The sequence below is a fragment of the Delphinapterus leucas genome, chromosome 19 (assembly GCF_059928025.1).
Source record: "Delphinapterus leucas isolate spDelLeu-1000000601 "Yukka" chromosome 19, BTC_Dleu_Yukka2, whole genome shotgun sequence".
Classification (NCBI taxonomy): Eukaryota; Metazoa; Chordata; class Mammalia; order Artiodactyla; family Monodontidae; genus Delphinapterus; species Delphinapterus leucas.
Genome location: NC_143147.1, coordinates 46883680 through 46906955, shown reverse-complemented (window position 1 = coordinate 46906955; position 23276 = coordinate 46883680). Strand labels below are relative to the sequence as shown.

Here is a 23276-nt window from a genome sequence, read left to right as displayed (position 1 = left end):
AAACCTCCCCCTCGGCCCGCTAACCCGTGCAACACCAGCCTCTTCTCGGGCCGCGGGGCGAGCGGACTCTGCAAAACTGGAGTCCGGCCCGGGTCCGGGAAGGAGGGGGCGAAGGTGCAGAAGCGGGCGCCCCCGGCCCAGGCTCGGGGCCAGAAGAGCGCAGCGCCCCGGGCCTCCCCGCCGGATGGGGGCTGCTCCGGCCTACTGGACGCAGCTGCCTTGGCGAAGGGCTCACCCGGCGCCCAGAGCCCCAGTCGGCTCAGCGGGCGGCGGAGAGGAAGGGCTGCTGCCAGGGGCGCAGCCGCGACTGTGGCGTGTGCGTTGGGGGCAGGGGCCCCTACTCACCCGGGCCGGCCGCCTCCGCCTCCGCCGCCCCGACCACCGCCTCGGCGGTCCATCCCTGCGGCGGGGGGCCTGTAGCCGCGGCGCTCGAGTAACAACCGCCGGCCGGGCCAGCCCCTCCCCCCTGCCCAACGTCTGTCCTCAGGGCCGCTCCGCAGTCCCGGCCTCGGCCGCCGCCGCCGCCGCCGCCGCCGCCGCCGCCGCCGCCGCAGCGCTACGTGGCCGCCGCTCCGACGTCTCGCGACTCCCTTCCGAGCGCGCGAGGGCGAGCGGGGCCGGCGGGGCGGGCGGCGCGCGGGGAGGGAGGCAGGGGAGGGGGTGTGCGTGTGTGCTTGTGTGTGCGGAGAGGAGGGCAGGGAGGGAGGGAGGGACGGCGAGCGCCGGCGAGAGCGCGCGCGCGCCCGCGGCCCCTTCCCTCTCCGGCCCCCCCGCCCTACGGGGAGCCCGACACCTCCCTCCGCCCGCCCCCCTGGCATCCCGGCCGCTGGGCGCGGCGGCGCGCATGCGCAGCCCTCGGCGCCGGCCCCGGCGCACCTTTTCTCCCTCCTGCTCACATTGTGAGCGCTCCGCCGCCCACAAAACTGCCGATTCCCGCTCCACCCCCGCCTCCCCCACTCCACCCACTCCCGGGCACCCAGGTAAAGGCGTGGAGTGCGCGTGCGCACCGCTCTTCTTGGGTTTGGGGGCGTGGCTGCTGAAAGGAAGCCAAAATGTAGAGTGGGAGGGAGCTTTGGGTTCTGGAGGGTGGGATTCCACGAAGTAGGGGGCGGGTTAAGATTAGGGAAAGGTGAAGTGAAGAAAAGTAGGCCCGAGTGAGATTTAGAAGTAAAAGAGCTTCTTTGGTTTATGAAATAAGGTAAGAAAACAAACAACTTGACTCTGGCCTCCTTGTTACTGAAGAGCAGTGTGAGTGACAGAAGACAGAAATAAAAGAGGCAAAATATAAGCAGTAGTGGTCATTCGCTAGAGTAATGGGACAGCTAATAAAAACGAGAAATTTAGAGATCACCCAGGGTGGTCAGAAGAACATATTTAGAGCCGTGCTTGTTCTGTGGCCAGAAATAGGGAAGGGGATATGTGTGTGAGTGTGTGCGCGCACGCGCGTGCACTTGAGACAGGGAGCTGCTGAAAGAAAGGAAGCCTCCATTTAAGTATTATAGCATTATGACTAATTAGCTATTAATCATTAATATAATTAAGGGTACTATTAGCTAACAAGGTAGCATTTATCCAAGTTCATAGCCGAGAGAAGTAGTCCATAATTGAAAGTGCTTGGAGTACAGAGAGGGGAAATGAACCCAGCAAGGTAAAGGCCTTAGATGGAGTAGAACCAAGGCATGACCTTTCCCACCATAAACCAAACTTCCTTGATGATTTCCAAAGTTTAACTTTTTTTTTTTTTTTTATGCGGTACGCGGGCCTCTCACTGTTGTGGCCTCTCCCGTTGCGGAGCACAGGCTCCGGATGCGCAGGCTCAGCGGCCATGGCTCACGCGCCCAGCCGCTGCGCGGCATGTGGGATCTTCCCGAACCGGGACACGAACCCGCGTCCCTTGCATCGGCAGGCAGACTCTCAACCACTGTGCCACCAGGGAAGCCCTATCCTTCCATTATTAAAAGCACACTTAACAAATGTTCTTGCACTGAGGCTGAGCTCTCAACATTTTGAAGACACATGCAGGTATTTCTCCCCCCAAAATAGCAGCCCCCCAAAAATTCCTGTGGAGAGTAAAATGACCTGAGTCTGGGAAAAGGTTAGGGAAGAGATTGAAACTTTATAAAGGGGTTTGAGGGTTAACTCCGTCCTTAGCTACTTCCAAAAACCTATGCTTGGTTTTTATTACACTTGGACTCCATACTCTAGGGATTGCAATTTAGCAACTTTGGGTCTTGTTCTTCAATAGTGAGTGTCTTCAGTAGGTAAACACTAAAAATGATATCATATTTTAGCAAGTAGAGAAAATCTTCAGGCAGAACAGGAGGAAGCAAGCATAAGTAGTAAAAGAAAAGACTTAGATTCAGTGTGAGAAATAACTTGGCATCCGTGGAGACTGGTGAGCCTAGAATATCTGACTGAGGTGTCCAGCTTTGCCTTCTTGGACATTTGATCCATCCCCCACCCTCTGCCGGTCAGGGCTATCCTGCTTGGAAGAGGGGTATGCAGAGTGACGGCTAAAGAACCAAGTCTCTAGGAGTTTCTACCCACAGGCCAAACCTCTGAAGGGCTCCTAGTCATTGGAATAGTAGTATTGTCACCTTCCATTTGAAGCATGCTTTATGGTTTTTGCAGAAAGGTTATGTCCATTATCAGATCTTGCAACAACCCCATGAAGCAGGCAGAACAGGTATTATTCCCAGTGAAGGAAATCCAGGCCAAGGTATGTTTACTGGCTCAGCCCATGTCACCCAGCCCAGTCAACAATGGAGGCAAAGCAGGACTCCCAATGTGCTGTCCTGTCAAAGGGTTTAACAGGCCTTCTCGGAAAAACAGCCACATATTCCTCTGGATTTAAAACAGGTAGCCTGGCCACGTGAGGGACAACAATTCTAATATTCAGTTCTACATCTGCATCTCCTTTATTTCATGGTTTTTTTCATCCTTGCTCTCTCCAGGACCCTGGCACTTGCCCTGTGTATCTGAAGCCTTGGCAACTGGTACTCTGGAAGGCCCTGGGCCTGGCAAGGCGAGCCCAGTCCCTCTGCTCTCCCTCAACTCTTCCCCCTTGAGAAGCTATAGGAAGAAGGGCTGTCATCACTTTGCTAGTCCCAGTGCCTCCCTTCTTCGTCTTAGCAGTCATTATAGGCAACATTTAGCACCCACATCTGGCCTTATTGGAAGACGAGGCTTCTGTCATCCTGGTTTCCTGGCCCTGGATAGTTCTTCACTAACTTTCTCATTAAGGCCGTGGGCAGAAACCAACAGAACCCCCTGCCCCCCCCCTTTTTCTTTTGGTCACGCCACATGGCTTGCGGGATCTCAGTTCCCTGACCAGGGAATGAACCTGGGCCATGGCAGTGAAAGCCTGGAATCCTAACCACTAGGCCCACCATTTTTTTTTTTTTGATTTAAAAATTTTAGTGAAAATTCTTTATATTTTGACAGCTCTGGAAACCTTCACAAATTTAATTTAAACAGCAGCAGAGTTATCTTGTTCCTGTAAGGTGAGCTGGACAGGCTGGTACAAGCTCCCTATTCACTGCGTTTCTTTGCTCCCCAAGTTTCCAGGGGTGTACCCCCAGTCAATTATAGTCAATAATAGTTCTTGCCACCTGTACTTATAGAGGGGCAGTGGTTGTGGCTCCCTGCCCACCCATTAACTAATGTAACCCCGTCCTACTGCACCGGACTTGGGGCCAGAGCCCTGGTCGTGGTCTCCTAGGCCCTAATACTTGTAGTGCTGTGACCTTTGTTCAATCACTCCACCTTTGAGGCTTTGTAAAAAGAGGGGATTATATGGCTCTTAGTGCCTTCCAGATCTGATACCTAGGATTCTACTTTAGAAAGTTGACTGCGTTCGTTAATACCTTGGAATTCCATTCCTTTCCTAAGAGTTACTATCCAATTCTCATCTTTAAGCCCTTCCTATTGGAAACTGCCCCTTTTACAGAATGGATAAAGCTGTCCTGGACTCCCCTTTTGTATTCACTTCTTTTTTCTCAGATCTCTAAGCAATAATGTTTAAAGACAGCTCAGAAAGCTGGACTTTTGGCTTGTCTGCCATGGGGCTTGTACGTGTGCGTGCACTTGTGGACATGTGTATATGTGGTCCATGGGCACTTTCATTCTGTGCCCCCTCAGCTCCCACCACCCCCACTAAAATTCCAGAGAAAAGTTAAAACAAATGCCAGAATGCACCAAAAGGCCAGGTATGTGAGTGGAGCTGTTTTGCTTTGGGGATGGAGATGAGGGAGGCCATTGAGATAGCCAGTGTCACTTCAGTCTCAGCTGGTTTTAGCTGTAGCATGGCCTGGGACCATCATTTGGTTCATAGTTCCCTACAGCTGTGGTCTCTATACATCAGCTTCTCCATTTGAAACATCTCAGAGTTTGGATCATGATTTCTCTGGTGTCCTTATCATCAAAATGCATTTCATAAGTTTTTAAAAAACACACATATGGGGACTTTCCTGTTGGCGCAGTGATTAAGAATCCGCCTGCCAATGTGGGGGACACGGGTTCAATCCCTAGTCTGGGAAGATCCCACATGCTGCGGGGCAACTAAGCCCGTGTGCCACAACTACTGAGCCTGTGCTCTAGAGCCCACGAGCCACAACTACTGAGCCCACGTGCCACAACTATGGAAGCCTGCGCGCCTAGAGCCCGTGCTCCACAGCAAAGACCAGCCACCGCAATGAGAAGCCCGCGCACCGCAGCCAAGAGTAGCCCCCGCTCACTGCAACTAGAGAAAGCCCGCGCGCAGCAACAAAGACCCAATGCAGCCAAAAAAAACCCCAAACCAAAACCGAACAAAAAACCCAAAAAACAAACAGAAAACACGCATGTGACAATTTCTACAAATCTTTCTTTTACAGTATTTCATTTAACGCTTCCCTCAACCCTGGGAGGTAGGAAGGGCAGAAAACATTTCTGCTATTTATTTTTAACAGCAAATTAAAAACAAGGTCCGGATTTTAAGAGTAACATGGCCAGAATGAAATCCTGGGTCTCCAGGGTCCAAGTCCAGGACTTGTCTGTGACGCGGTACTGCAGCCCTTTGCTGGACACCATACAAAGCCCATGGAACAGATGTGGTTTCTGCTGTCTGGAAGTTTGGACTCAGACGGCCAGCCACGATTCTGGCCAACATAAAAGGACAAAGTGATTCACGGTCGACTCACATACGCCAATAAAGAGATGAGTTAAATAGATAAGGAAAGCCATGTTTACCTGGCCTATTAATGATTTTTTAAATTCCAGTTGGGTAGAAAGGACAATGTTAATGAGGCTAAGGTTTTAGGCCAATCCCATTCTGCCTACTTGCTTCGCACACGGAAAAACTATTTGTAGCCGCACTGCATGCTCTTTCCCCTTCTTGTCTTCAACATTCTATCAACCTTCCTGAAATAACTACTAAGTGTCTGTCATGCAAGGTGGGAATCAAGGACCATGAAGAAATCATCTCTACCCTCAAGCAGCCTCTCTAACCATTTTCCTCATTCAAACCACTTGTGAAAGCATTAGTTAACCCTGCGTCTACCATCTCTACGGATGGAAGGACAGATTAACTTAGCCTCTGTCCTGTTGTGTGAGGGTCTGAGATTCATCTTTATCCATGCAAGATGGCCAGTTAGGACAGTAGAGAGGTGGGCTTTGGGATCTGAGGGACGCTGGTACTACCCCAGAGAAAACAGGCTACCACACTACCTGCAATAGCTTAGCTTCCTGGATATCTAAGCAAAGGCCAAGAGGAATCCTGGGGTTAGGGAGTGTGGGCAGCCCAGGGCAGGGACCCACAGCAGGAGAACATCTCCCATCTCTAAATGGACTGTTGCAGGCCAATTCCTCCCCTGGGGGGTGTTCTGCCTCAAGGTCCATCTACAGGGCAGTGATCTAAGGCAGTTAGGCCCGAATTGTGTTTGAGTCTTTAAAGAGGTTCTGGGATTCTTTTAGGCAGCATGCTTAATTGTTGTCAGTAATTGATGTGACATATGCCCCAGAGGCATGCACTGAGGTCCAATGGAAGACATGGTTTTTAAAAATTGGAATGAATTAATTAAAGAAGGCGGCTGCACGGGGCTGTGAGTTCATGCCAAACTCCACAACCCTAAACCTGGCAATCCACCCAACTGGCCTCGCTGCCTGAGGAACAATCCCCAAATTCTCACAGAGGTGGGATGGGAGACCTGGGATGCAGTGCAGGACATGGGGGCTGCAAGGGGGAAGGACAGGGCTCAGGGAACCCCCTCTTAGCTTTTGTGACCCTCAAAAGGCTCATCTCAGGAGAACAGTTTGGGAGCCCCAAGAAACGTGTTGGGGGGGGCCATAAAACTGCAGAAAAGGGGAAGGCATGGCCAAAGGAGGTGTGTGAGATTACGGGGGAGGGGTGGCAAAGGGGATGAGGGTGTCTGAAACTGGGGGCTGCAGTGGGACCTGGAATTGTTAGCAGGACTGAAGAATGATGGAGCCCCTCAGGTAGCGCCTGGGAAGATCTGGGGGTGGAGAGGACTCTGAAGGCGGAGCTCAGAGGAGGTGGAGCCTGGATGTGGCGGGGCGGGAACCCAGTGCCTGGGGCCTCTGGCATTCAGAGGTATTCATTAAACCCCTGACCCGAGGTCGTTAACAAAGCTGTGGCAGCTTTTCTCAGGAGTTGGGTTAAGAACAACAATAGCAACAATAATAACAACAATTAACGATAATGAGACCTTAGGTGCAGCAAGTTGTCCCTAGAGCTTTGTAGGCTTTAAGTCATTAATTCCCCTGGCCCCTCAGGGCCACCTTTTTCTAGAAGTGATGGAGGCGCTAGAGGACACAGTTAATCCTGTGGGGCTCAGCCTCCTGCCATTGGCTGGGTGGGTTCGTTCACATCCAGAGGGGTAAAATCCAGGGTTCACTTCCCATTTCATAAACTGTTATAATCTTTTGCATTTACTTATAGAGTCTCTGAAATGATACTTAAATGGGGTGAGTATAGAAATGTAGAAATCAGCCATCACAACACGTCTAAAGAACTTGGATGTGAAAACTCAAGTCCCACCTGACGGCACCAGGCTGGATAATATGCTGCAGTGGAGAGTGGCCTGCAGATGACCAGGGAGTGACCAGGAACTGACCATCTGCTTGAAGCCCTAACTGGTGGCAAGGCTGAGCCTTGGCCTGCAAACAAGGTAAATTGGAGGATTTCAGGTGTTTACCCCCCACAGACCAAGGACGGAAGTTTAGAGTGAGAGCTAGAGGTGAGTAAAAAAAAGGAGGGTCACTCTAGATTGCAGAGTCATATGGGATGCAGCCTGGGAGCCAAACCCTGAGCAAACCTAGTGCCAATAGTGACTACCCTTGCAGATTTCAACCGTTCTTTTATTTATGTGTTTCACGTAACAGTGACTACAAATTACACACACTCAATCCAAAGACGGACTTTCACTTACATGCCATAGATGGTGAGAGTCATCATCGTTATCCGATTCAACATCAAAGACAGCAATATAGACAAAAAAAATCTCAGTATACCTAAACAGAATGGGTATCCTGGTCATCCTTAGGTCATGGAGCGGCGGGAATGATGCTCCCCATTAATGACGAGGGCAGGTGAGATACAGAGCAGGATCTGAGCTTCTCTGAATCTCAGAGTTGGGTAGAAGAAGAAACTGTGTCACAGCTGAAGTGCCATCACCATTCATATCAGGGAAATAAGAGGGACCAGTCCTTACTATTCTGACCCTCGCCATCCCTCTAGAAACACAGCCTTCCCTCCCTTCCCTGTATTAGTACAGAGAAAGCCACCTTCTAGAAGGTACTAGAATTTGCAGGGCTTGAATACCAATCTCCCTTGCAGATTACATCACAGAACGTAGAGTAAAGTGTTATATGGTGGACTTAGGGAACGGAGTATTCTGGTTAATCAAATAATCTGGTTTTAAAGTAGTACTAAACACATAGTAACGTTTGGGACCTACTAAAATTATTCATTGTTCATCCAAAAGTTCAGATTTAACTGGGTGTCCTGTGTTTTATCCACTTGCAGGTAAACTTCTAGGAGATCCAAAGCCACTCCTTTGGAGTTCCTTAGAGAAAAAAGCAACAGGAAAGAGATATTCTTTTATAGCTTCAGGTTCATTGGTGACAGAAAAATGGGGACAGAGAAGATAGGGAAGCAAGAGGCCCTAAACCAGGTGCCCATCGGCTCAGAAGCACACTTACCATCACACTGGGTGCATAGGTAAGATGTCACCAGGTCTTTAACTGGCCCTGTGTCAAACCAAACAGTTGTTTCAGAGATCTCAGGGAAGAACTTAAGACAAAACATCACCTACTCTCTAGTATTATCCAACACAGACGGAGCCTCACCTAAGAATGGGAACAGACGGGGGCAACTTAAATCCCTCATTTCATTTTGCCAACAGAGACGAAGAAGGTTAGGGCAGTGTGGTGCCATTGAGAGGAGCTGCATATTTCCTCTGCGCCAGAGAATCCCCTGGTGCTTGGAGACCTCCTTCCTGTCGTGTTGATGGTCCTGTGGAAATGGGCCCCATAGGAAGCTTGGTTCTGCTCTGCGTGGCATTGACTGTGCATGTCTTTTTCCTGACCAGGTTGCTGTTCTTAGCACCTACTAAGCACCTAGATGTCCCCAACTTATTGAGTGCTTTCCACTGTCCTAAATGTTGCACCTCTGTTATCCCATAGAATCCTTCCAACTTCCTTTTGAGGTAGGTATCCCCGTTTCACAGATGAGGAAACCAAGGCAGAGGGAAGTAAAGTAGGAAATGACTTAAGGTCACGTAAGCCTTAGGTGACAGACTCAGGACTGAACCCAGGCAGTCAGACTCCTAAACCTGCTCTTTGGACCGCGGTGCTGTACTGCCCAACACCCCGGTTCAGTCACACCACTGTCCTGCTCAGAATTCTTCAATGGCTCCTGTGATAAGCAGAATAATGGCTCCCTAAACCTGGAACCTGTGAATATGTTACCTTACATTGGTGGAAGGGACTTCGCAAATGGGATTAAAGTTAAGGATCTTGAAATGCAGACCTTAGCCTGGATTATCCAGTGGGTCCAATCTAATCACAAAGGTCCTTAGACGAGAGAGGCGAGAACATTAGAGTCAGAGAAGCAGATGTGACCAGGAAGCGGTGGTCAGAACGGTGTGATTGCTGGCTTTAAGATGGGAGAGGGACAAGCACCAAGGAATGTGGGCAGCTTCTAGAAATAGGGATAGGCAAAGAGCTGACCCTTCCCTAAAGCCTCCAGAAGGAACACAGCCCGCTGCCGCGTTGATTTTGGCCAAGTGAAGCTTCTGACCTCCAGAGCTGTCAGATAATACGTCTGTGTTGTTTCATGCCACTCAGTTTGGGTGATTTGTTACAGCAGCAGTAGGAAACTAATACAGCTTCCATTGCTTAAAGGGAAATCTGAACTGCTTTGCAAGGCGTTCAAGGGCCTCATGTTCTCTTCCCCCTGTCTAACTGCCTGGCTAGCTTATGCCCCCCACCCCGTGCTTTACATATTGAACTTCTTCAGGATCCTCAACAGCCGTGCCCTTTCTTACGTCAATGCCTTTGCCTGGAACACCCTATCCTCCCTTGTTTGTCTGGCAAACCCCTCATCCTTTATGTCTCAGCTAAAACAATACCTCCTCTGTGAGGCTTTTCCTACTTCCCCCAAAGGAACGTAGGGCTCCTTTCCTGCATTTCGTGCCTCTGCTGCAATTCATATGCACTTCTGTTAAAGGAGATGTTAAGGACCGGTCACTTCCCTCCCTGGGTTAAAAGCTATTTGAGGGCACAGGACCTCTCTTCTCACCTTTGGTCTCCCTTAGTACCTAGCACGGTCCCCAGCACATCAAATAAAGGTCCCCAGAGAATAGAGCTCTTATCCTGACCTGTGCACTGGACCAGTGATGCAGCCCCTCCAGCCCCGTTTCTCCGTTGATAACAAGCATTTAGGGGGGAAATCATCCCTTCCCTTCCCTAGTGAGAGATAATGACAAAGAAAGTGAGACATGGGAGTGTTTCAAGTCAAAAAAGAAGAAGTGCTAATCAAAGTTTTGTAATATTCCAGCTGTACCCACGGTAGACAGTGCTTCCTCTCCAAGTCTCAATTTTTTCAGCTGGGAAATGGGTCTAGAGACGAGCTGTACGGAGACAGGAGCTATGGCCACTTCGCGGCCTATTGTATCCCCTGCATCTACACTGCTCTTGATTCTCAGGTGAATCCTCTGATGGTTGGTGAAGATCTTGAGGGAGGTTTTTCCACATTCTTCGGATTCATGGTTTCTCTCTAATGTCCACGCCGATGTTGGGTCTCATCTTGAGCGAAGGTTTCCACACATCACATTCTATGTAATTAAATTCCTGGACACTGAGTCAGATGTGCCTTCCAAGCCTCCAGACTCACCCGAGGGCTCTCGCACGGACACATCAGATACAGGTTTCTTTCCAGTAAGAATTCTCTGATGTTGTATAAGACGGTTGGTGACTCTACCCAAATGAAGGCTTATTCACATTTATTACACTTAAATGAATTTTTTTTCCTGTGTGAATTATCTGATGTTTAATGAGAAGTAAAAGGCAAATGAAGGTCTCAATAAAGGCCTATTACATACCCAGCCCTGGGCTGAGGGACTCCAAAATGTAAGGAATGGCCTCTGCCCTCTAGACATCTACAGCCTGGTTGGGGAGACAAGACTCATGTACATAAAACAGCTGGGGAACACGAGACACTGTGTCGTCATACCAAACCCCAGAGTGTAATAGAATTCGATGGGAATTCAGAGAAAGGAGCAGACCACCAGAGACTGACTAGACGGGAAAGTTGTATGAAAGAGGTTGGCCGTTAGCTTGACCTGAAAGGATGGTAGAATTGAGGCTGGAAGAGAGGAGAAAGGTGTTTCCCTTGAAAAAGAGAAAAGAAAGGAAGGAAGAAAAGAAGGGAGGGAGGGAATGAGGAAGGAGGGAAAGAAACTCTTTCTAATGTAGGGATTTGCCCGTTGATTCAGGAAACTCCCACAAACGAAGGGCAGCAGCCTTTAAAAATTTTATTTCTCTGACGCTTTTCTTGTTTTAGAGCTCAAGCCCCTTTCACTTCTACCAGGCACCCCTCAGAAGGAATGCTCTACTGCTGCCCTGCACATGCCAGCCACGCCTCGCCTGCCACCTCCACAGCATTCTTGGGGCCCATTCCAGTTTCACAACCAGGTGACAGAGGCACCAAACAGGGAGAGACCCCCACCAGGAGAGGGGCCCAGGAAAGCACCCAGGAGGCTTGTATTCAAGAATGTGTCACCCCTCACCTACACCCACCATCACTACCTCTAAAAAAATTTCCATATGGGATGCTGACACTTAGAGAGAATGAGGGTCATCAGATCTGAAGCCCTTTAAAATATGTCAGGTGTTTTTTTTTTTTTTTTTTTTTTTTTTTTTTGCGGTACGCGGGCCTCTCACTGTTGTGGCCTCTCCCGTTGCGGAGCACAGGCTCTGGACGCGCAGGCTCAGCGGCCATGGCTCACGGGCCCAGCCGCTCCGCGGCATGTGGGATCTTCCCGGACCGGGGCACGAACCCGTGTCCCCTGCATCGGCAGGCGGACTCTCAACCACTGCGCCACCAGGGAAGCCCCGTATGTCAGTTTTACAGAAGCTTTGTGGGAACATCAGGAGTAGGGAATGCTTTATAACTTTTCCTTATTTTCTGCATCCCACAGAGAGCAGCAGGTGAGCAAGAGGGTGGAATTTGCAGTGTCTCTTCTTGGTTAGATAGCTGGAGGACTTTTTCTGCCAATTACAGTGGCTAAACACTGACTCAACATCTAACATCTGCATGAGAGGTTAGAGCCTTCATTCATTGACAAGTTTCCAAATGAAACACAGGGGCACTACCTCTCATGGGTGACGTAGTCAGAGAAGAGAGGAGAGTGGATTTCACCCTCAACAAGGTGGCTGCTTTCTGGAGAAGTGACGGGACCTGGTATTTCCCAGCATGGTGAAATCGGGAAGTGCCTTTTGCAGCCCTTCTCAGTTTCATGGCCCAAATGGTTTGTTTGGACGTGGAATTCTTTTTTTTTTTTTTTTTTTTTAAACATCTTTATTGGAGTATAATTGCTTTCCAATGGTGTGTTAGTTTCTGCTTTATAACAAAGTGAATCAGCTATATGTATACATATATGGACGTGGAATTCTTAAGCTCTTAATTCTGTCCCTGCTTCCTGTGTCACTTCCCTAGGAGACTGAATTCATGAAGGGCGGGACCTAGGCAACCCCGCCCCCATGGGGAGAACAGAATGGGGGCTGATGCCCTTGGGGTCTTACCATGTGGACATCCTGTTGGAACATTCTTCACTCCTCCCCAGCAAGGCACACTCTGCTCTGTGAAGATTCCAGGCAGGAAGTAAAGGAGATCGCTGCGGCCACAGTGGAAATGCCCAGACTCTCAGGAACCCCGGATGGTCATCCAGTCTGACCACACATACCATTCTGTTTTCATTATTAGTGTCTGTCCTGACTGCTAGTTCATGGGCTCCCCCAGGACAGGAGGCATGTGTGCCCTAGACACCAGTAGAGCCATTTCAGTGTGTATCACAGTGCCTGGTACAGAGCGGCTGTTATTAAATATTTGTTGAATAAATCAACTATAAATGTGGAAGTGATTCCCTTAAAGAGCTCTTCGCTCTTGCTTAGATGTTGAGTTACATTACAAGATGGGTGTGTTGGGGGTGCATAGGGACACCATTGGGTAAGAAATGCATGGGAGGGCTCTGGAAAATAACCCCAAAGTTCCATTTGTATCTGCTGAGTAACAGGGAACCCCTGCAGGTTCTTCGGGTCACCGACAGGAGAAGGCAAGCAGGCGCGGGTTTTACAGGCTGTATTTGATCTGGAAGAGGGTAGGGTTACCCGAAGAACAGTGCGTCTTCTTGGAGCCACCTAATCACAGTGGCAAGCTCCAGAGATGACTTTTGTGGCTGAAGGGTGAATGTTTCAGCCGGGTGAGTGTCAAGAATGCGGTAAGAGCTCTAGTGAGCCTTGCTGCTGTGTGAACTCAGAGCCGACGGTGGAAACAGAAGAGCCAGTGCAGTAATAGCCAAAAATGGCCAAAGAGGAAGACGCCTTGGGACCCAGCCCTGGATCCTGGCGTTGCACCATGTGGAGTGGGGGTGAAACCAAATAGGAAGATGTGTCTTTCTCCTGAGGGCAGAGGCCATGTCTTAAGCATCTACACCCACAGCTCCAAGCAGAGTGAGCGCCTTGCACACAGTAGATGCTTAATAAATGCTCGATCAATGAATGCTGGTTGGCTGGCTCTGGGAGGCACTGAGGATGTGAGAGCTTGTGCGGGCCCCTGCAGCCCTGTTTACTGTCTTCTCTCCTCCAAGCTCCTCAGCCCACTCTTCTGTGTTGTCCCACCTCTGCTTTAAGCCAGAAGATGTTCCCAAAGATTGCGACTCTCTAGGTGGACAGCAGAGCGTAGGAAAGGTGACTCTAGCACCTGCCGACTGGGTCTCAGCCTCAGCTGGTCAGGTCACTCCCTCCCTTCTCCTTGGGGTTCCCACTGCCGATAGGATCCCACCCAGCCCCCCACCCAGTCATCAGGTGTTGTTCACGTTTCCTCCTAGTCTTTCTCTCTTTGATCTCATCTGGGCAGGCAGGGACATGTCACTGCTGGAAGCCTGGCAGAAGCAAATGTGTGCGTGCAGGCACACACGACCCTTTCCCTGTCTCGGAGCCATCGTCTGGGCCTCTGCCTCTGGCCTGGCCCATCTTTATGAGACCGGGGCTCTTCCCCTCCAGGTGCTGAATGTAGCATCTGATACGAGAGGGCCAGGCATTTTGCACATCCGTGTCTGCGGCGTTGGCCTCCCTCAGGGGCTTGGGGAAGATCCACCCATAAGGAAGGAACTTCCAGAGAGACAAGAAATCGGGAGCCTGACCTCGTGATTCCCACAGCACCTGGCAAGGAAGGTACCAGCTCTGCTGTCCTGGCCCAGACCCAATTCTCTCTTCCAGCATCCACGCCTTCCCTGGCTCCCCTCCAGGCCGACAAGATCTGCTCCAGTTGGGGAAGGATAAGTATGGTCTAATGAGTAGTGGCAGGAGAGGGAGGCCCCCATGATCTCGGTCACATCATACCCTGGCTCTGTGCCTCAGTTTCCCCCTTGAGAAAGTCTGCCCCTGCTTCCAGGGTTCGGAAGTTCCCTGGTCTCACTGGGGAAGACACCCACAATGGTGTTGTGTTCCCTTGCAGCCAGGAGCTGCCCGCCCTGCCCTGCCCCACCCCAGGAGGACTTGCTAGTTTGTGAAGCCCGGCCAGCAAGGCAGGGTCCCGCAGGATGAAAGCTCGGAGACGCCAGAGCAGGAATAATAATGATAATCAGCAGCTGTGGCGTCTCAACCGTCCAGGAATGCGAGGCCCACGCCCTGCGCTCCCCACACCCCGAGACACTCCGAGGGCTCCTTTCCCTCGATTTTACTGCAGTGATCCCACACTTAGCCATTCCCAGCCCAATCCATTTGGGTTCCCAAGGACAGCAGTCCAGCTCCCGGCTCATCCAGCCCCCAGGTTCCATGGGAAGAGTGAGCTCGACTAGAGGGTCGAGGGTAGGACGCCAGGCTCCCTGGAGGCTCGGGCTCCTGGGTTTCCCAGAGAAGCACTCTGGCCATCCCTGGCCTGGAGCGCTTTCCCACAGACCCATTTTTGTCTGGTCAGCTTGAGGTCCAGGAGCTTTGCCTGTGTCAATACAAATCAGAATTCAAGTCCTGGCTGGGCCACAAATTAACTCGCGGTAGGACCTTGGGCAAGTTTCGTTTTGTTTTTAACTTCTTTGGGTTCACTGTCTCACCTGCCCCAAAACTTCCAGGGTTCCCCCTTGTTCACTGACGATAAACTCGGAATCCCGTAGTCCAGCATATGGCTGTTGAAGGTCCGGTTCTTTGTTTTTTGTGGCCGTGCCGTGCAGCCTGCGGGATCTAGTTCCCTGACCAGGGATCGAACCACGGCCCCCTCCAATGGAAGTGTGGCGTCTTAACCACTGGACCACCAGGGAAGTCCCAAAGATCTGGTTCTAATTCACCTTTCCAACCCCACTCTTCTTCACCCTCCAGATGCCAGCCACAAGTGACTCCTTGCTGTTGGTCATGCATATCCCATGCTTTCCCATTCTGGGGTTGCCATCCTTCTTTGGGAATGTCATTTTCTTCATTTCTACCTGGCCGGACCTTCCTAGCCCTTGAGGTCCAGGCCAGAGATCATTGCTTCCATGACTGCCTGACTCTCTTCCCACCTTGGAATGCTGGTTCTTCTTTGTCTGAACCTCAAGCCCCTGGGTCCACCCTCTGCTCTGGTTACGTGCATATCTCAACTTGCCCACTGGGGTCGTCAGTGTGCTGAGGTCTCCATCTCTGTGTCCTCATAGCGCCTAGTACAGCATCCTGCATACACGACACATGCTCAATAAATAAGTGTTGGGCATAAATTGTGGCAAATAATCATCCCCACCCTATTAACTTCCCCACACAAATGTGCTTTGAAAAAGTAATTATTTTAATATAAAATTGTATGCATGTGTGTTCTCCCCAGTTTCCTCGGGGTAGTGGAACGCAGGTACCCAAGTATCCGGTGAAGGTATTAGCTCCCTAGCATTGGGCCGACATGCGGAAGGCTTTTCTCAACCAGTCGCTGGTCCAGTCTGAACTTGGACTCTGCCTAGCAGGAGGCGAGCTCTTCCCTTCCTCAGAGAATGGCAATCCCATCCCTTGGGGGCTTCCGTTTTTCTAAGCCCCATCAGCCTCCATGTGCCATGGGACTCATATGCCAGCAGGACCCCTGGATTCAAGTGTTGTTAAGAGATGAGAGGTTGGATGTGTTTAGAAGCCTCTCACCTGGATCCTTATGAGAGCGCCTTGGAGCAGTGATCACTGCTGCTGCCTGGTACTGTCGCTAATAACAGTAAGAATAACTTCGGCAACGCCTTGTATTTACTCAATGCTTTTCTCCAGGGAGCTCAACTAATCTTTCCCTCATCCCCAGAAAGAAGAGAAGGACCATGGCAGTGAAAGAGAAGTGAGCCATTGCGGCCACACTTTGAGTACAAGCATCCTTTGTTCTAAGAGGTAAATACAATACATAGCACTTCAGATGTGTGGAACTGATAAAGTAGGAAAGCAGTTCATGCCCTGGGACCCGAAACCTATGACTTAAGAATTTTCCCCCAAATCAAATCCTGAGTGAGATGATAACTCTCATACTGAGAAGTTACATCTCATCAATTATAAAATTTGAGCATGCGCCCTTCATATAAGTTCAATTACTTACAAAGTGTACACACAGCCTACTATCCTTATATCTCAGGGCACGATATATACTTGGGTGAGGTTTGTTTTTAACAATGGTGGCAAGTATAATTCACATATCAAATAGTGACCTTGATAATTACAAATTACAAAAAACAGTTTTGTGGCTGTCATCGTGTTAGACCTGATCAGGTTGTCCCCGTGTTAACCTCCTGATGGGGCTGACAAAGAGCTCGTGTGACAAGTGCCAGTGGTGCCACTTTCTTGTGTGCCAGTGCAGTGCTTGCTGAATTACTGTGATCTTTAACCTGCAGCTCCTTTGCAGGAATCTTTTTAAACCCCGTGTCCATTTCGTGAAGGTTAATTTAGTTCAATTTAGATAATATAATCCGTAATGTCATTTAACTAGGCAATGGAAACTGGGATACTTTGCAGGTTTCTAGCCATGAGCTAGGGAGTGGGGGAGCCCTGTCAGCCCCTCTGGTACCCTTGCTTCTGTGTTTCCCCCTGCGGATCCCACGTGTCATACATCGCCCATGGCTCCGTGTCCAAGGTTCCTTGATTCACTCTGAAGGGAGTCTCCTGCAACCCCACCTCATTTCCATCACTGCACTACCATTTCCTCCTTCTCCAAGCCCCTCCTGGCTATATCAGCCACCTCAAGCTCAAGCTTGCTTTCTTTCTTTCCTTTTCTTTTTCTTTTTTTTTTTGGCCATGCTGCATGGCTTGCGGGCATCTTGGTTCCCTGACCAGGCCCTTAGCAGTGAAAGCGCGGGGTCCTAACCACTGGACCACCGGGGAATTGCCTCAAGCTCACCCTTTCTAAACCTTCTTTGTCAAGCCCACTTTGCTCCCTTTCTTCCCCATCTCCAATAAGGGCACCACCAAACACTCAGTTGCCCAGACCAGAAACCACAGGGTCAGTTTCCCCTCCTTTCTGCTCGCCATCCTTCCAAATTAGTCCACTTTCTTTCTTTTGTTTTTTCCCTTGAGCAGTATTTTAATTTTATTTTTTAATTGAAGTATAGTTGCTGTGCAATCTGATATGTTATAGGTGTACAACATAGTGATTCACAAATTTGAAAGGTTATACTCCATTTACAGTTATTATAAAATATTGGCTGTATTCCCCGTGTTGTACTATATATGCTTGTAGCTTATTTTTTTAAATTTAATTACTTTATATTGGAGTATAGTTGATTTACAATGTTGTGTTAGTTTCAGGTGTACAGCAAAGTGATTCAGTTATACATATACATATGTCCATTCTTTTTCAGATTCTTTTCCCATATACGTTATTACAGAATATTGAGTGCTATACAGTAGGTCCTTGTTGATTGTCTGTTTTGGATATAGTAGTGTGTATATGCTGATCCCAAGCTCCTAATTTATCCCTACCCCCCATTAGTCCACTTTCTAAGGGCCCTCTTTTTGGTGTCTCTGGCCCTGACCATTGCTGGGTTACTTAACCAATTGGCCTCCCCACCACTGTTCTCGACCCTGCTCATTTCCCCTCCACATCTCTGCCAGAGAATTCTTTCAAATACAAGAGTCTGATTTGGGTCCCCCCTTCCTGGCCTCTCCACTTGCCTCAGGCCTAGAGGCTAAAGTTCGAACTCTTGGCAGAGTATTGCCAGCCCAGGCCCTGCTGACCCTTCCAAACAGCTCACTCCCAGCCACCCTCCCTGCTCTTGAGCCCTGGGCAATCGCCCAGGAGCCCCACCTTGAATACCATGTTCCCTTCTCGGCCTGATGACTTATGTTACTAAACCTCTAAGGCTAGCGTGCCCCACACCTCCCAAACACTGAAGGCAGGGAAAGTGACTCCATCTTCCAAGCGCTCCGGCACTTGGTATGAAACGCTCTTGTATTATGCTGAAATGTGATTGGTTAGCTGTCTGTGTCCTCTGTAAACCACTGGTTCCTGAGAGCTTAGACCACATCTGTCTTATTTCTGTCCCCTTCTTCCTAGCGTGGTGTGGTGCAGGCTCTCTGTGAAGCGCTGTCCCGTGGACATGAGGTGTTGGGAGCTTCTTCCCACCCATCACCTGCACTGCCCCCTACTCCACCCCCCAAAGGCTAACACTTAAAAAACAATACTAGGTACCAGGTACTGTTCTAGAAGGCTTGGGCATATTTGCTCACTTAATCCTCTCCTCACCACAACGCCATGAGGTTGCCGCTCCCGGCATCTCCATTTTACAGATGAGGAAACTGGAGCACAGAGAAGTTATGCACCAGTCCCAGGTCATGCGCTAGCAAGTGGCTGAGTCAGGAGTGAGACTCAGCATCCTGGACCCAGAGCCCTGATTGTAACCTCGGTGGCGTGGAGTCGGTGCCATGCCCCTTCACTCAGCCTTCTCACTGTTCTCCCTTCCCTCCACGAGAGCGGCTGCTGTTCCAAGGCCAACTGAACACCCTTCCACCCTGCCCAGGCGTGAGCTGAGGGTCCGGTGGCTCAGGTGGCTCTCTCCCCCGAGAGGGAAGGACAGACATGACAGTCTGCCTCTGGTCACCCCTGCCCCACTCTCCTTTGGGGTGGCCCCATGCCCAGCCACTCCATTCCTGGGCCAAGGGCTCTTTGGGGGGGATCTGAATCCTGGTCTCAGTAGGTCCAAATCATTTCTCTGGGAGGGTGTGCCTGAACCACGCACATGATCCCCTCCCCTGCCCACCAGCCCCTCGGGCACCTGGAGGGCTTTCCCCACCTGTTCTACCTGATCAGCTTCTGGCCATTAATAATATCTCATTCTTCTCTGGGGCTTTTTGTCTATTCTGCCTTGCCTGCCCACACTTCCTTCCTGTTCTTTCTCTTTACAACAAGATTGGGTATTTTTAAGCTGAGGTTTCCACTCATCTCTTACTGTCCAGTAGTTTGCTAGCCTTGGAGGCTACAGTTTGTGGCCTCATGCTGGGCCCAGCCTTGGCCCTCACCCTTAGCCATCTCTATAAAGCTCTCCCTTCTCTACTTACGGGGGAAACACCCTAAACTGGCTGTTGGTCGAAGCTTTGGAAACTGTGCAGGACACGTAGGGAGCTGACCCCCTCCCGCGATGCTATAAGATTGTATATGGAGCCAGGTGAAGATCACGAGTGCTGGAACCTCACCAGGCCTCCAGGGTCACCTCTCGGTCCACCTGTGTGACCCACATTAGGTGGCGTCAGGGGAGCTGCTGGTCCGTGGTGTGCACCCTCTTTGCAGCTTTGGAGATGTGGCTCAGGGAGCTCCAGCTCCCTCTCTGCCCTCCTGTAATGTCCAGGGTCCCCACCTCCAGGCAGCCCTTCCCGCTTTGCCTTCCGCTTCAGCCCCAGCCTGGCCCCCCATCGCTCAGTCCTCACGGATGGCCTCCAACCTCCACAGGTGCTTAACAGAGAAACTTCTGTTTGAAGCCCAAACAACTGCAAAGGGAAGATAACTGAGCCTTTAGGGTTTCCTAGTTATTGTCTGTTTTTAAGTTTGGTTTCTGTCCTTGGCTTTCTTAAGAAAAAAGAGAACAGTGGCAACTAAACGGGCTGGTAGCCGAGAGTTTTGTTTTTAAGCAACTGATGGTGACTCACTGCAGGCCGCTGGGCCCACAGCTAATGTTCTCTAAAGTGACCGATAGGCGCAAGGACAGCCCCAAGCACCGAGGTGTCCACTGCGCCCTCTGAGTCACCATGAAGGATTAAAAGTATAGTCAGCATTGCTTTTGTGTTGACTGTGCTTTATAAATTTGAATTCGTTAAAAAAAAGGGCACCCTCGCCCCCACCCAACCCCTGGTGTAGCGTATGTAGCAACTAACTGAGGGAACTGATGTTCCGGGCAGTCTAGTGGGCCTTCGGGACTTGTGGACTATAGTATCTGCAGCCCTCAACCCCAGCCTCGGCCCCAGCCACACCTCTGCTTCACACTCTCTTAACAGTCCCCACCACTCCCGCCGGTCAGACGCCCCGTGGTCCGGTCCTGAGCAGCGAAGCCTTCTGACCCCACCATGAGCTGGGACTACAGCCCTGTTCCGTCTCGCTTGTTCCCTGGCACCCCTTTTGGAGTTGGTCAGTCATTCAGTCTACAAACATTTATTGGGCATCCCGCACGAGCAGAGTGCCGTGCTGCGTGGCTACTGGGAAAAGTCAAGAAAATGTTGGTGCTGCCTTCAGGAGAAAACACTCTCCCACCACAAACACCCAGAGAGCTGCTTCCTACAAGTTCAAAAGAACTCCGTCTCAGAACCAAAGGGGTAACGGGGAGCCAAACAGGGTGGGCTTTATCAGAAAAGTCTTCTTGAAATGGGGAGATGGGAGCCTAACTTTGATTCTCAGTAGGGCTGTCCCAGCTGAACAAATAAGTGCCCAGGGCTGGGAAGCTCATCCTGGCAGTGGGACCCAGAATTCCCCCGCCACCTCTGCCAGGAAGCTGCCTTGTGAATCCCGGGCTGCCCCTTCCCCTCTGGGCCAACTGGGCGATAAGGACGGGGGACCAGCCCCAGCAAGGAGGAAGTGGCCTGGCTTCCTGTTTGTTTGTGAATCTCAGAGCAGCACCGTGCAGCCATGAACCCCAGCTAAGCAGAACAAGCCCAGCCTGAGCCCAGAGTTCCAGGGAGACCCACCAACCAACCCAGCAAGCCCTCAACCATCTGGAACTCCAGAGCAGAGACCCATCCCAGGGCAGCCACACTTGGAGGGCTAGCCTGGTAGCAGCCGTGCCAGGTCGGTGGAGTAATGACTTCCCCAGAGAAGTCAGAGTCACACATTCATAATATGAAGCCTCTGGGCAGCTCCAGGGGCTCAAGCAATACCATCTCCCCACCCCAAAGATTATTTCCTGGGACCCTGGACACAACCCTTTTGCCTTGTAAGAAAGCCTTGTGCAGAGATTGGACCCTTTGAAAAATGGGGCAGCCTTCATTGTGGTTTTGTTTGCAACAGCAAAACACACGAAAAACCACCAGCAAGTCATCCAAAAGCCGATTTGTGACAAAAAAACATGATAGATCCATACCGGGGGAAACGCTGTAGCCATTAAAAACAATGGGGTGGATTTGTTTGTGCTACTGTGGTGAGATGTCCAAGATATTTCAGTAAATGAAAGCAGCAAGATACAGAACAGCGTGATCCCTTTTCTGCAAATAATGAACAGCAGAGGACATGTTCATATAGGCTTAGAGATGTATGTGCTCCAGAATGCGTGACTTTTTTTTTTTTTTTTTTTTTTACTGGAAGGAAATTTAAGTAACCTAACAGCGGTTATTTTGGGGAGAGGAACTGTGAAAGAAAAGTGGTGGGAAGGCATTCAGTGTTCATTATGTATCTTCCTGTACCATTTGCATTTTAAAGTGATGTATATATGATATTGAGATAGATATACATATTTTTAAAATATTACCTGTGGGCAATGGGATTATGGTCCATTCTGTTTAATTCTTTGTCTTTCTCTGTATCATTTAAAATAAAAAATATCAAAGCAATAAGTATTATTTTTAAGCCAATTTAAAGAATCGGGCAGTATGCATTTGCAAGATGAAACAGGGTAGAGCTAGGATCATACGTTCTCCAGGACAACTGATGGAGGCGATGGGGAAAGTGCTTTGCTTTAAGATCTGTACACATCAGTAACAACGGAGCCATCTGACATTCCACTTTGTGGATTCCTTATGGCAAATGTTTGAGCTGTCTCTGGTTTCCTTTAACCACTCCCTTTCCCTGTGTCTTCCCCCATTTCATGGCCTCATCATTTAACTTTCTTTTTTTTTTTTGCGGTACGCGGGGCTCTCACTGTTGTGGCCTCTCCCGTTGCGGAGCACAGGCTCCAGACGCACAGGCTCAGTGGCCATGGCTCACGGGCCCAGCCGCTCCACGGCACGTGGGACCTTCCTGGACCGGGGCACGAACCCGTGTCCCCTGCATCGGCAGGCGGACTCTCAACCACTGCGCCACCAGGGAAGCCCTCATCATTTAACTTTTGACCTGAACCAAACAATAAGAAACAGAAATCTGAAGGGAGAAGAACGTATACAATATGACTTCAATACACACGACCTGATCACCTGTCATTTGGACTAACTTGTATTTGCTTCTTTATAAAGGACCTGTATCTGATTCATCTTCTAATCCCCTGAAGCATCTAGCCCAGGACTGCACACAGTAGGTGCTCAATAGTTGTTGGATGAATAAATGGAACAACTTGTGTACATGACACTTGTCTTTTTCAGGTCTGTTCATTCATAGAGTATCCACAAGGTGGAAGGTCAAACCACCCCTAAGCCTATCAGAATTGATTTTGCTCTTCCTCACGAGTGTTTGGGGAAGATGGAAGGAAACTCTTGGGGCCTCCGACGGAGAATGGGATATCCCCTCTGTGTCTCACTAATTCATTAACAACTGTTGAGCTCCCCAAGCTGACCTCAGGCTGCCAAAGCCTCAGTATCCAGCACACTTGGAGCCTCCCTGGTTTTAGAAAGAGTTAAGCTGAGCTGGTGGCGATCTCCCACCTGGCAAAGGGAGGGGTAGCACCAGTTTGGCTGGTGGTTGGGGCAGGACACTTGGTATGTTTACAGCCACAGATGCCCAGGGGGTTTTGTATCAGGAAGTCGCCTGCAGACGGTCACCTCGATCTATTTACTTACCCTTAGAGCTGGTGCTAATGTCCTCCTGGTCCCTTCCCTAGGATATTTTTCTGAACATCTTGTGCTTGTCAACACAGCCTGGCACCTGCAGCAGCAGGCAGGTTGCTGCCATCTGGTGGAGAAGAGAGCCCACAGCTTTGCCGGGCTGGGCCTGAAACAGACTTGAGAGATGGAAGGAACCTTTGAGAACAGCTTCCATGACAGTGGATTTCAAACTTTTGTAGCTGTGGAGCCCTTCCTTTAAATGACAGCAGTGACTAAGGCCTTCCTGTAAAACTGCTAAACTCAACGCTGCTCTGGCTGTAGCAGGGGAAACACTGGACCCGTCCCACACTCCCCCGAGCTCAGTTGGCAAACAGCTGATAGGGTGTTTACCCCTTCATTGTAAGGAT

At 50.1% G+C, this 23276-nt stretch overlaps 1 protein-coding gene and 1 long non-coding RNA gene across 9 annotated transcripts in view; one reads left to right on the top strand and one right to left on the bottom strand.

Moving 5' to 3' along the window:
- Window positions 1–687, bottom strand: part of ZNF652 (zinc finger protein 652) — a 65831-nt gene extending 65144 nt beyond the window's left edge. For all 5 annotated transcript variants that reach the window (XM_089901117.1, XM_089901118.1, XM_089901119.1 and 2 more), the window contains exon 1: window positions 346–687. The gene's annotated coding sequence lies outside the window, so the exon portion shown is untranslated. The remainder of the gene's footprint in view (window positions 1–345) is intronic.
- Window positions 1–22944, top strand: part of LOC111166440 (uncharacterized) — a 63855-nt gene extending 40911 nt beyond the window's left edge. The window contains exons 4-5 of one of the 4 annotated variants that reach the window (XR_016388985.1): window positions 6938–8218; window positions 10206–22944. This is a non-coding gene — a long non-coding RNA (uncharacterized LOC111166440). Of the gene's footprint in view, window positions 1–6937 lie in introns of all 4 variants that reach the window. The other 3 variants (XR_016388986.1, XR_016388987.1, XR_016388984.1) reach the window with 3 other exon arrangements.
- Window positions 22945–23276: the final 332 nt, after the last annotated feature.